The sequence below is a fragment of the Nipponia nippon genome, unplaced genomic scaffold (assembly GCF_047370975.1).
Source record: "Nipponia nippon isolate SJK-2023a ecotype South Korea unplaced genomic scaffold, ASM4737097v1 scaffold_7, whole genome shotgun sequence".
Classification (NCBI taxonomy): Eukaryota; Metazoa; Chordata; class Aves; order Pelecaniformes; family Threskiornithidae; genus Nipponia; species Nipponia nippon.
The window spans coordinates 53,481,389-53,495,193 of record NW_028262391.1 but is presented as its reverse complement, the minus strand read 5'-3'; the positions used below and the strand labels follow the sequence as shown (position 1 = coordinate 53,495,193).

The 13,805-nt window shown below is 38.8% G+C and overlaps 1 protein-coding gene across 1 annotated transcript in view; it reads right to left on the bottom strand.

Moving 5' to 3' along the window:
* Positions 1–13,805, bottom strand: part of ZFHX3 (zinc finger homeobox 3) — a 683,250-nt gene that overhangs the window by 432,076 nt on the left and 237,369 nt on the right. The window contains exon 4 of the mRNA XM_087738652.1: positions 13,208–13,312. The gene's annotated coding sequence lies outside the window, so the exon portion shown is untranslated. The remainder of the gene's footprint in view (positions 1–13,207; positions 13,313–13,805) is intronic.

Below are 13,805 nucleotides of genomic sequence, written 5' to 3'. Positions count from 1 at the left end.
TAGATTATTTTTTTAACACTCCTTTCTGGCTTTAAAATCTATAATCAATGAAAGAATCCATTAGTTGCACTTTATAGAGTTTCGTGCCTGTTCCGGTGAAGGCTCTGGGGTAGCCCACGGCCAAAGACAAGCCAGCAGACGGCTGATTCTTGGTCTGATGTAGGAGGGAACGGAAATACTTGCACTCGAATTATCACTGAGACAATATTAGGTTGCCGAGCTGAACTGTAGTAATTTTACGTATGTTAGCAAAGTTGTTGGACACTACTACGAAATCTGAACAGTTTGAGTTGTTATACGCCATCTGACCAGGATAAGCAATTATTTTCCACATTTTATCTTCAGCTGCAAATTATTGGTTTAAGCTTAAAAAAAAAAATCAGATCTCTTGCAAGAGTTTTAACAATTACCAGTGACTAGTTAGATCTGAAAAAATCTTGTACTTTAACAACCATGAGTGTTTGCACTAGCAGTAGCCATATGTAGTTCTTTACAGTACCTTGTTCTTCAAATAAAATAAGTAATTATTGCACACCAAAGAAACTGTACCATTACCTCATTACTTCCATTAAACTAATGGAAATTATTTACTCTTTTTTTGTTTTCCACAGAATTAATGCATGTGGTACACATGATGCATTATTTTTAACTAGTCCTAAGACTTAACAGTTTACAGTCAGTTCACAGCTTTCTTGCCAATGAATTGGACTTAATGAATTTTCAGGGGAAAAAAGTCTTTATCTATTAACATTAATCATTACACTAAATGAAGTGATGTGGAATATCCTCCACTTCTTTTGAAGTAATCAAAGCTGCAGTCAGCGTCCTTTTAAAGGAAACTCTCAAAACTTTAACTAATCTGTAACTGAGTAGAAATATTCAGAAAAAATTAAACTGTTTTACTTTTGTCTGTTGCCTTCTGTTGCAAAAGGGCCATGTGTGAGAAGAGTGTTTAACGGGGAGAGCAGTAAGAACTTACAGCTACGAGATTTACTTTATTTTACTTATAGAGCTGCTTGGACAGCAACGAAGAATCAGCTGGCAAATCAAAACTCCAAATTTTATTCTTATTTTCTTATGCATTTCCAAAGGACAGATGACAGCTGCTTCATAAAAATTTCTCCAATGCTGTCCAGTCCTTCAGCAGCCGTTAACACCAGTGCTCGCGACTGCTGAGCATGTTTTTAGAAATACTGTAGGATAACCTGTGGTACCAAGATTTCTGCTTTTGGAGAGTCCCATCTAAAGTAACTGAGAGAAGCAACACCGATTCCGAGACAAGGGAAAGTCATAAATTTGCTATATGATCGACATTTCGTTGATTCAGGGTGAAGTAGGATGTTAGCCTATTACACCGATACCGTAGATGTAACTAAGTGCAACCTTCAGAAAATGTTCTTTCCAGATACAAAGATGAACAGATTTATTTTGAAGGAGAGCAACGCAGCCACTACCCACGGCCTTCCCCCACACACAGTCGCTTTGCCTTTCATCTTAGACTTGTGTTCCACTGTAGGAATGCCACAAGTCGACAGCTTACCGTTGGTCTTTCAGCTGACATACAGTACTAGGATCTTCTTTTAATTTGGTTTAAATGCAGGAATATTCAAAACGGTTTCCCGAGCATCTTGACAAATGTTAGGGTTTCACACATCCTCCCTTCTTTCAAAGGGTTGCTTTGGGTTTTTCACCAGCCTCCAGCTTTGTCTTCACCGGACACTCATTTCCCAAATACTGCTGCGCTGCGTTCTCCCTCTTTACCAAGTTCTTTTTGCTCTTTGGATTTTTGTTTCTTGTTCCACATTTGTTTCTCTCTCCCAGTCAAATGCCTGTACTACGCAACAAAACTTGGCGATGGCAAATTGAACCATCTTACATTCTTTGCTTCTCCTATCAGTGGCCATTTTGTTATGTGTGTTTTGAGAAGTTGGCTTATCGACCAAATTTGCTACAATACAAAGATGACTAGGTGGTGTTTGAAGAATCGGTTGGTTAGAAGTTTCTGCCTTTGGGAGGACAAACTAAAGCTGAACAACAAATAACATGCAGAACACGGTATTAAAGGTTACCAAGAAGCAGGTCTCCGAATAGCCAAACCATGTATTTACTTTCTCTCAGTATTCCTCTTCTCTGCGTGTGCTACAACTATAACAAAGGGCACGTTTTCCTGTTTCCGAAGTTTATACGCTCCTGAACTCTGGAAGGGAGATACCGGAGACAAAAGAATGGCTGTGAGGAGAAGACAACTGCTGTGAGATAATCTCACCCTTCCCCAGCAGCTCTCCGTGCCTGCTCGCCACTATTCACAAACGCCTTACCCAGAGCAATTTGCGAACGCAAGCGCTCTTACAGGCATTGAGAAATACATTGCATTTATTTATAAAAGAACACTTCCTAATGTAATTAACAAATTAACATGTTATAAATATTATGATTGCAAACATTTAGAAGTGATCCTAAATTCACACATATGTAAAATACAAAAGGCAGGTGCCTGAAAACCTCCTTTCAAAGAAAAAAACATAGGAGAGACGCTGCATGACTCTTTAGTGTGTCTCAACACCTTCACGTACACTGACAGCAGAGAACAATTCTGGATACCACATAAAAGGATTCGTATCTGAAAATATGCTCTATCTGAATTATTTCAACTCTCATCCATTAAATTATTAATGTAATATCAATGTTCTATTTTTAAGAGCAAGTCCATTCTAGAGCAACAAATGGAAAATTAACCACAGCAGGTAACAATAAGAAAATTATTAAATAAAACTATATATACACTAACCTAAATTTATATTCATCTTCAATAATAATTCTGACTACATACACTGTAAGAGTTAGCAGTATTGTCATTAGAAATGTGTTTCCAATTTTTTTTTTTTTTTTTAATTTGAGGCTTGGCAATTGGGTGGGAGGAAACGAGGCTTAGGGAAGAGCGGCTATTTTTCACTAAATATCAGATAGGAGATTTCCGACATTGCATTATGGTGAGAAACAGTGACAGCACAAAAGTGCTGCAGAGATGGAAAGGACAGAAAAAGAACAGAAAGAGAAAGATAGGATAGTTATCTTTACACAGTTACTCCCTTCTGGGATACTAATTAAGATCACAAGGATCTTGTTTTGGATCAGCAGCAGCAGTTTTGTGTCAGAAGTGAAGGGGGGAGCAGAATGATCAGATCTTGTTTAGACTAAAACTGTCAGAACGGTAACGTACCGGGTGAAGTTGGACAAGTTGCATTAATGGGTAGGAACGTACAAAATTCCATTTCTGATACAGAAACTTACGCACGCCTGTAACGGAGTCCCTTTTTTCTCTCTTCTCACCTGTCCCCATTTATTTCACTTTATAAGAGAGAGGGAATAGCCCGTTCTGTTGAATCGGCAAACCATTTTATCAACACACGGTAACCAATACAACATGATTTGATTTCTACTTGGAAAATATGAGAAGAACGAGAGTATACGATCAGGTTAGGAGAACCAAGAGCATCCCAGACCAGCGTTACAAGAGGAAGCCCAGTTTTCCTTAGAACGTACTGTTCAGGAACGATAACCAACTTCCCCGCAGAAGGGGTTTCTGAACCTACTCCCCGGTACCAAATTCTTCCACTGCACTGCGGATGGCATTAGGACACTGTTGTGGTTCCAATCAACCATGTGTACACGTAGAGACGACCACAGAGAAGGGGAAGGTGCATACCTTTACTACGTACAGGCACATTTTTTCAGCTGCTACTTTTAATACCTACATGAAATGGCCGTGTTTGTGCGTGCTTGCATGTCTGTTATGAATGTGTACGCATTCCTATTGCGATGGAGCAGCCATGCATGATGCATGTGATGTGCAAACTGGATTTATGCATGTTGAAATACTTCAGTATTTGATTCTTCTTCGTGACAGAGAGCAGGGCTTCCACTGAAAGCTCATTTAATAAAAATAATGCAATGCAAATGAACCTGAATCAGAAAAATTAGATTGATGGAAGTAGCTCAGTCGCTGTAATTACACAAGGTGTATTATTTCCTAAATTCTCTTTGCATTAAATATATACCATACATTTATCAAACATAATTAGCAGTTTGGGTGACAAGGATTTTATTTTTCTCCTGCAATAAAAATCCCTCTACACTGGTATGTACATCTAAAATGTAATATGAACATTTCCTTACTATCATTGTTTACCCCTCTAAGAAAAATTTCATAGGATCAAAGAATCAGAGGGGGAATACCATTTGGGACTTACAAAGCAGACGATGAGGAAGACGGCTAGGTCAGCCTTCTGTGGATTTCATGAGCATGAAATAAAATTAAATCAGTCAAAGCTTTTAAGGTTGTTAGTCAAATAAATTGTATTTGAAAGCAAAATAATTGATGATACCCCAGTACAGCTTTATTTCCCTTATAATCAGCGTTTTATTTTTTCAAATCTAGAAATAAATTGATGAACAAACAGCAATAGAAACAGAAGTTACAAAAGAAGCTGTGACAAAGTTGAATGTGGTCAATAGGCATTCTCCTAAAAGAAATGGGTTTTCAGAAAAAGACAGACAAAGTATATTCAACAAAAATCTTATTTTTAGGTAGCACTACCTCTCTTTGCTTTTCTTTGCCTTTTGCTAATTTCCCTCTGTCTAAACCTAATTTAAAGAATAGCCTGGAGAATCTATTTTAAACCACAAAAAAATGATGGTGATACTACACCGAGCTGAAGCAGAAGACTAACATTAATGCACTACTCTCAGCACTCTAGTGATACTCCACTGCTGGACAGTCTGTCTTGAATTTGAGTTTCCTGGCTTCGATTTCCATTTCAACTTCATATTATTGCAACATGCTGTCTACGTGATCCTTGTGTTTTATAATAGAGGTTGCTCCCTTTTTTGCCCAAGATTGTAACAGTTAATGCTGCGGGGTACATCTTCAGAAATATTCCAAAGATGAGTTAAACAGTTGAGACTTCTTATACAAACTGTGTTTGTTTTTAAATCTAGTGAACATTAAGATCAAAGTTGTGATGACTGAAAATGTCCTGTTTATTGCCCAGCGTGCAAAAGCAGTGCCTTAGGACAGTCCCTTGGAAAACAGGCAAAATATTTGAAACGGGATGCATGCTTACGTATTTCTATAAATAATATTTACAATAACATTAAATTACTGAACAAACTACACTTTTCAGGACTAATTAAAATACCTAATTGTAGCGTATCTCACACCTTCTGTGGAACCCCTACGGCAAGCAGCAGCCAATAAACCCCCGTGTCTGCAGCACACACGGGTCTTCCCGCTGTAACTCTGTCGGTTCTGTTCTGCTGCTGTCCCCACCGCCTGTTTTCAGCAGACTCAAGCTGCAAGCGCTGCAGAAACAACTCTCTTACTTTTAAACAAAAAACTACCCATCGCTATATTAGTGCTTTGATTTCATTTAATCTCTGCTGTATTCCACAGGGCACCTTCAGTGTTGCTGTTTTATACGCTCAAACCTTGATGTTCGAACTTACTTCACTTACTGAAAATAAGCTCAGCTAGAAATGTATGTTTGCTTGTTTTTAAAGACATTTCAAACAGCAAAACATGTTAACAAAAGATTAGCCAGTTGTAAACTCTGAGCCTGTAAGAAGCTTGAGATTTTGTTAAGTCATTTGTTCCAGGATGGTTAGCATCATGTGCGGTTCGACTGGGAAGGGGAGAGCGAAAAGCCTGCTTGCTGATTATACATCTAATATATATATGTGTATACTTGCTGTATATGCCTCACTGTATATCACTCTTACAAAAATGCAGTTAGCTTCCCACAAATGCCATCAACCAACAGGACAAGGGCCGGTTTTGTTTAAGCTGAATTTTCATCTATGTTTCATGAACATACAAGTGCTAGTTTTCACAAGGCTTTAAAGCAAAATACTGAATACATGAACTACAAAAGCCGCCTGCTTCCACTGGAACATAACTGCCCATATCCTCTCCCTTCGGTAAGAGGTAAGGGTGTTTCTAGTCTCGTAGCAGCTAGCCCCGGATAGCTAATATTTACAGGTTGTGATGCAATTTGCTAAACACGGGGACATTAGAAGTTATTAGACATGTTTAAGAAATGTCATTAGCACATAGGGACAATTATGAAACTGAAATTCTCACTGAAACTAAATGCAATGACATCCGCCTCACTGACCTTCTCACAACAAAATGAGAATGTTTCCAACGCAACTAAGGTAATTAAGTTTTTTCTTCTCTCAGTAGCTGAATGTTTCTTTGGGAGTTTGGACACATGGGGTTTTTCTTTAGGCTTTGGGTGGTGGTAGTGGTGGGGGTTTAATAGTTTCACAGAAAATAACTATATCAAAATAATGGCAGAAAGCACTTTCAGTTTTCCTCTTAAAATCCCCTAGGATCACATGGGGACCTCAAGTCAAAAACCTTCACTTTAGAACAATAAATAAATAAACCCGCTAAAGCCTTCCCAAGGCTGGCCAACTGTAGCATAAGTAATGCAAGCGGCTGAGAGATGCCAGATAAATTTGATTACTATAAAAGATGGGAATATGTTTCTTTCCTCAGAGAATTCACAAAAAGGGGTCAAAAACAAAGCAGCACCGAAAGCGAACAACTTCATTTCGCCAGCAACTCAAGGCGAAAATACAATACAATTTTGCGGGAACATTTTATCACATTGGTGCAGACACCTCCTAATCTTCTATTTCTGAAAAAGGAAAATAGGAAAGATAGAGTCCAAGCAAAATGGGACTCTTCTTTCTTTTTTGGAAAAGTCATTCCGATTAATATATCAATTTAGTAAAGAGTTCAAGAACTGTTTTCTTCTTCCACCTGCTACCAGTGTCATAGTATCTCTAACACATTTCATGAGGAAAAAAAAGTAATCTTGCACTTCATGTTATGCTTCCTATTTGTCAGATTACCAAATCATTTCTATCGCACACATTCAGAAGCATCATTAGGAGAAATGGCCTACCGTACTCTCCTTGTTAAAGAAAAACAAAGTCTTGACTCAATGTTAATTGTTACAGCCCTGAGTAATGATTAGATATAGAGATCCCCTGTCCACCATTCTCCAACTGAAAGATAGTCCTGACTTCACATTGCTACATTGTTCCTCTGTAAATAGATGAGCGCTTGCCAGTTGCTGTTACAACGGCACTAGTGTTTTGCTAACCTCTCTGGAATTACTTTTCCCTTCATGTGTCCTAGGGTTGCACTTGGCTTTTTCACTAACACATCATGTCGGTGGCATGGTCATATTGTTGTCAGCTAACACACCCTCATCCCTAGCAAATGCTACACTTTCAGCTAACAGCAAAAGCCATTCTTACTAGAATCTATTAGATTTCACCTTATTTTCATTACTTCTTCAAAGTCATCCAGTTCTTCCTATTTAATGTCCCAAACTTTCACTCTATTAACAGCATCTCTCAGCACTGGGTTTTCAGCCCATTTTCAGTAATCCATGTGTGATGCTTACAGAAGAGTTACAAATAAGAAATATAAAAAAAAGCTGATCTTTGAGGAGCAAGTAACTTCCGTCCAGTCTGATAAATTCATTTTCAGCACACAAAAAATCTTATATTTGCACTACACTTACAAACAATCTTCTACTTTTGAAATAAGTATCTTCTGTGGTGTCATTGTATCAGTTGCTCTACGGGACTCAAGAAAGGATAGGCTTGCAGCACTTTTTACTAATAATATTTTTTAGTATTAAAGGAAGAAACTAAATGTTTCTGTAACAGTCCATCTTTGGCAAGTACATTTTATTCCTTTTTCCATTGTTTCCTGTCTTTAATTCTTTCCTTCATGTTGCTGCAGTATCCTTTCTTATATCGAAGAAACTCAGTCTGTAGTACAGAACATACAGCTCTATGTGGCAGTCCTTTCAAAATTTTTGGATGGACACTTCCGTCTAACTCAAAGCACATTAACCCTTTCAGTACTGAAGAAGTCTGGAACAAGCCTGAGCTGTCCCTAAGTCCATCCTAACACTCTGCTAGTTGTTCTCCGGTCAGTTATGAGACTCTGGAATCTTTGACTGTTTACTTTTTTTGTTTTGTTTTGTAATGATGATTTTGTTCCATTTGATTACTACAAGTTGTAACTTGTCTGTGCTGACAAGTTTCCCATTATGTATTGATTTCCCGTTACTCTGTCTTGGGGGGGGGGGGGGGGGGGGTGGTGTGTGTGCATGCAGGGGTTTTTTAAAGGGTTTCTTTTACGAGGAGGTTGACAGCCCGTTCCTGCAGCTTCTTCCCTTCTGCTTAGAATGCAATTTCCAGCCAGCATTTCTGCCTTTGACTTACAACACACTGCCCGACTTTCCAACACTCAAGTTCTTAAATTCATCAGTCCAGATGATTTCACCAATAAACTTTGTTAATTTCCAAAATTTTGCCATTTTGAAATAAAGCAGAAATTAAGTAGTAGACTGCTTTTCATCTTCCATTTCATTTAAAACAAATGTAAGGATTTGGTTTTTGTCATAAGCAGCTCTGAAGCCTCTGCTAAGAAGCTCAGCCAAATGACAGTACGATGAAGCAATCTATTGCCTATCACAGAGAATAAAACCTCTTTCCTTTATAAGCAGTACTTTTTTCATGCTAGAAATTTAAGTCACAGTTCCTAGTGCTATTTCTGTTAGGTTCTCAGAGACTAGTACCCACACCCAAATTTGGTCAAAACCAGTTCAGGATTCCGTATTAAATGCTTTGCAGTAACCAAGCAGAAGCTTTTTTTGTGTCAAACAATTTTAGTAAAAAAAATGGTGGATTATCTGTTTTATTCATGCTATTGCTTCTTATTTTATCACATTCTACTACAGAATTGCCATGCAACTGTCACTTTATCCCGTATTTCTTTTTTCTGCAGTATATGCATTCCAAAATCATCAATTTCCAGTAAAGCAAAGTCTAATTAATATTTGTAATAACACAGAAAAATGTTATCTACACTAAATCAACATAAAGGTAACGCCTTCATTTTCAACTTTCAAGGCCAAAAGACAATTATAATCTGGAACAAACAGTTTCCTCATAAGAATAAGACATGTTTTAGTATGCTAACAAATACTTGAAACAATAATCAATACTTTAAAAAGGAGTAATTTGAAATCTACACATTTCAAAACATTTTAAAACAAAGATACAAGAAATTCAGTAATTTGACCCAAGACAACTCAAAGAAAAGAGAAGAAGAGGAGGACAAAAATCTCCTGTCTGATGCTCTGGTTTTTCCTCGCTGTATAAACAGAGGCAGCTTTGCTCAGAAGCTGCACGATGGCTACAGAGGCTTACAACTGCCCATCCTGGCCATCATGATCATGCGGTGGGCTACTACAGGGACGCTGGGTCCAAGAACTCTTTTTCAGGTGATGACGGAAGGAGTCTGGGAAAAGGCAGGTCCAAGGAGAAGAGCGTTATTAAGGAAAAAAAGAGTTGTAAACTCCTGCAACAGAGGAAGAAGGGGAAAGAGCTGGAGAGACTGAAGATATCGGGAACACTGAGCAAACCAGCTCTTGCTCCTGTTACTAAGCTATGCGCAGCAGCCACTTCTCTGCCACTGCTTACTCTGGACTACGCAGACACTGCAAAGTACTCCCCACGAATCAGCGGTCAGAAAGCGACTGCTGTGCCCCAGCCAAATGGCCAGTATGTGACTGCAGCCGAACGGACAGTAACTGCCGTTGGTAAAAGCTGACTCCTGGTCAACAGTTACCCCGACCGCCTACAGCAGCGGTGTTCCCCACGTAGCAGGTGGTCGGCAGCCAGCTCTCCGAGCAGCCCACTCCTGCTGACACAGCGACAACAGGCTACCTAACAGCAGAGGCTTGTTCCACGGTGCCTACAAAAGTTTCTGAACCCGATCCTCAGCAAAGTAGCAGACCTGAACAACGCAGAGAGCTGGAGAGCCAGAGCACAGGCTCGCACACGCGGGAACTGCAGCAGGGAGTTCGGTTGCGTGTGACAGAGGAGAATGAAATACCAGAAGCACCGACTGGGATCCTGGTTTGGGAGACCTGGAGAAAGGGGGGCATAAAAAGCACTGCTAATACGAAAGTACGAGCCAACGTTAGTGAATTTAGGGTTTTGTTCCTCACTTCATTGAGTTTTGCACTCCTGCTCTGACAGGATAGCACAGAAGATGGGAAATCCCACTAGATGGATCAGTCCAGCAATTCTGAAGTCCCAGATATTGAATGAAGGAAACAATACTGAAACTAAGAAAAGGACAATACTGACTATAATGAAAACAAACAAATGAGCTTTAAATGGCTTTAAAAGCCATCTATGTGCTGTCCCCTTCTAAAAATCTTTCTTTCTTTCTGACCACTTAAAAGGTTGCTTGCATGAGCACAGCGGAACAGCAAAGCTGTTAGGAAGTACGTGTTTTTAGGGAACAGAAACACGACGTGAAAATACTAAAAAAAATTTAAGATAAATAATGAAGCAAGATTTATGAAAGTGCTTTCAATTTCTTCAGACACTATTTTCTCCTTTCTAAGAAACCTGATAGCACAATATAAAAATTATTTTCCTTCCAGTATTAATTGTTTTCAATATTAACGTAAAAAATCCTGACCGCTAGCCATTTAAAAACACAACAGAATTATAAAAGAGGTTTGGAGACATACATATGCAAATACTTTATGCAGAAAGGGTACTGTAACTTGCCTCCTGTGCTCGAGAGATCACTTTTGGTAGGTCTATAAAGCCGTGATGCAAAAATCTTCTAGAGTGAATAATCGTTGTACTTCAGTGGCATAATTAGTTGATTTTTTAACACCAAGGAGTTATTGAAAAAACAGTCGAAACCTGCAGAAGGATGCTCCTGCATAGAACAGTGACTGATGGGCAGCTCTTTGACTGACTAAATGAACAAAGGGCTCCTGTGGATTTTAATAACACTGATCCACTTATGAATCATAAATGATACAGAAACCCTTTTGCATCTTTGAGACTTTCAAGATTGGGGAGGGGGGGTGTTTTCATCCAACAAAATGTTATTCATCACGATTTTTTTTTCTTTGCCTTTAAGAAACAAACTGCAATTGATATGTTCGACATGGATGTCCTATCAGAGCCAATTTTTTAGATTTTCTGCCATAGGTAAGCTTTGTGAAAGAGAAGTATAGCTGGTTTTTCATACGCTTTCACAAGTGTCTGTAATACTGCATAGGAAAGATGAGAACAAACAGACATAGCAGTAGGGCAGTAAGGCCCCTAGAGAAAAGACCCTGAAACTAAATGACACCACTAGATTGTAATTTCTGATGGTTTTAGAGAATTTTATTGGCTTTTTAAAATTTAGATTAAAAAATAGTTAATTAATATATAGTTTCTACTGTAACCACAAGCCTATAACAAAGTGTAAATAGGTGTAGCTGGGAGGTAAGACCAACATATATTTCAAAAAGAAGCGGCTAATGTTTTCAGAAGAAAAAGCCTAGGCAGCATTTGCTTTTTTGACTCTAGGAAGTCATGAGAAAACATTTCTTCAAGCTAAGTAACTCCAAGGTTTCTCTTTCTGAATGTACCAAATACTTTTACCAGCCACAATGCCCTCTTATCTGGACATATTTCTTACACTGGGTTCTCACAGAACATACACATAATTCTGTATCTTTTACACATATGTAGTTACTTATGCACGCATTCCTTAAATAAAATTTCAAACCTACATTTTCAGGATGACACAGACGTATCAAACTCAAGTGCTAGGAGATACAAATGTTTAACTAACCAGGACAATGTTCTTTTGGATTCTTGTATGCCTGCTTTAATTGAAATATCTCATTTTTCCCCACAGGAGCCGTATGTCATTGAGTGCAGGAAAAAAGTTGGGGTGCCTGAGAAGGAAAACTGAAAAAGAAGGTTCTGTCTCTATCACCGCCCAAGAGCTCCTACTCGGTATCGACCATGCCAATATATGACACAGCCCACAAAACCTGAACTCCTGATTCTCCACTAGATACCACTCTTACCTCCACTCTGGTTCCTAAACCCACTATGCCTCTCAAACAAATTACTTCACTGGACTCCTGATCTTGAATCCTATCATTCAGCTTTTAAAATTCTCACTTTAGGAAAAAGTTCAAAGCATTCTCACCACCATCATCATCTCCGTATGTCATACTGTAAAGTAATGCTGCTTAGGCTCAAACAAAACCATACAAAAACCTAGAAGACTTCCTTAGGATATTTATTGATGCAGCATCTTAAAAGATTTTTCTAACAAATTTTTGTTTCTGTGAAAGACTTATGTCTTTCACATAAAAGCGTTAAGAGTTTTTTAAAAATTAAAAGTTGGCGTGTCTGAAATAGTATTAGAACAAATAGCCTCTCACAGCAGCAATTTCACAGACAGCAATGGCTGTACTCACTCTGTGCATCAGACAGGAATTTTTCATTTCATACATCATTTAAAACTTGCTGCAGTGATTCCACAAACCTGTCTATACTATTAGCACAAAGTGAAGAGAAGCCTTCTTCCCCACCCCCCACTCCAATTAAAGTTATGTTGGCCAAAATTCAACTGCACAAGTAGACCACCATAGCACTGATAACAGAGAAGCAAAGCATACTTAGTACTAGAGAATGAATAATAATAATAATAATAAAAAATCTTATATTCTCATAATGTTGCATATTGTATTTGAATACATCAAAATAAAATTATACCGTCTACATCATCAGCAAACTTACCGCAGAAACAATATACCATAGCAAGCAACCAGCTAATGCACACAGTTGTTTCAATATTTTTAAACACAGATTTGCATTTATATCATATTTTCAGAAATTACTCTCCCAGGACAGTGTACGAATCTGGAACAAAGCTTCTCCTTGCAAAAATGCATATTCAGACAGAGATCACCTACATATTCTGTGGCCATTAACACAGGCAGATCACTTACTGCTGCAACTGCCCCGGAAAAAATTATGAAGATTATCATTATTGCTAAAGTTATTATTGTTGGTACGGCCTTTAAATGCTCAAATATAGAGGTATGTTCTGAAAATAATTCGCTAGCCTACGGGCTAAAGCCTTAAACTCACACTGTGGCCACAACTCACACACCTTCAGACTGTGTTAGACTGAAAGCTCAAAAATGGACAGCTTTTACGTAAAACTCATTTAAATTATGCTAAATACTTGCACTTGGAACTCAGCTTGGAAACACAAAGGAAGAGGTTTTCTTACCATACATGAAGGACTTCTGGACTCTAGTATGTAACACAGGATACTCACTTCCTGGGCATTAATTCAGTAATTCCACTTCTCGTTCAGGATAAATCCAGAAAGTAGCTGCACAAATAAATGAAAAACACAAATTTAGCAGGGGTTGAATGTGAACAAACAGAATTTTTTCTTGTCTGTTTGAATGACAAAAAAAAAAAATCTCCTATGGTCTTCCTTTCTAGTCTAAAAGTAAAGGTATGTTACAAGAGAGGTTGCGACAGTACTAGTTTGGTTTCACACCAGTATCTATTTGTATCATGCCAATGCTGGCATCTCAAATGCATACAATATCAGAATATTTGGACAGCAATAATATCATATGCACGCAGCGTTAACCTACTGTCACCTCCCGCGCCTCTCCGCAGAGCCTGGTGACCCACCAGGCAGAACGCCCGCGAAGCAGGCTGTCCCCCCAGCCCACCGCGCACAGCCTGGCCGGGGGACGTGGCGGGCAGGGGTCTGCGCTGCAGCAGTCACAGCCGGCAGCTCGGCTGTCTTCAGCCACCCCACGGCTGTTTGGCACGTGCATTCCCCGTGCCGCAGGGCAGAGCACAGCTAC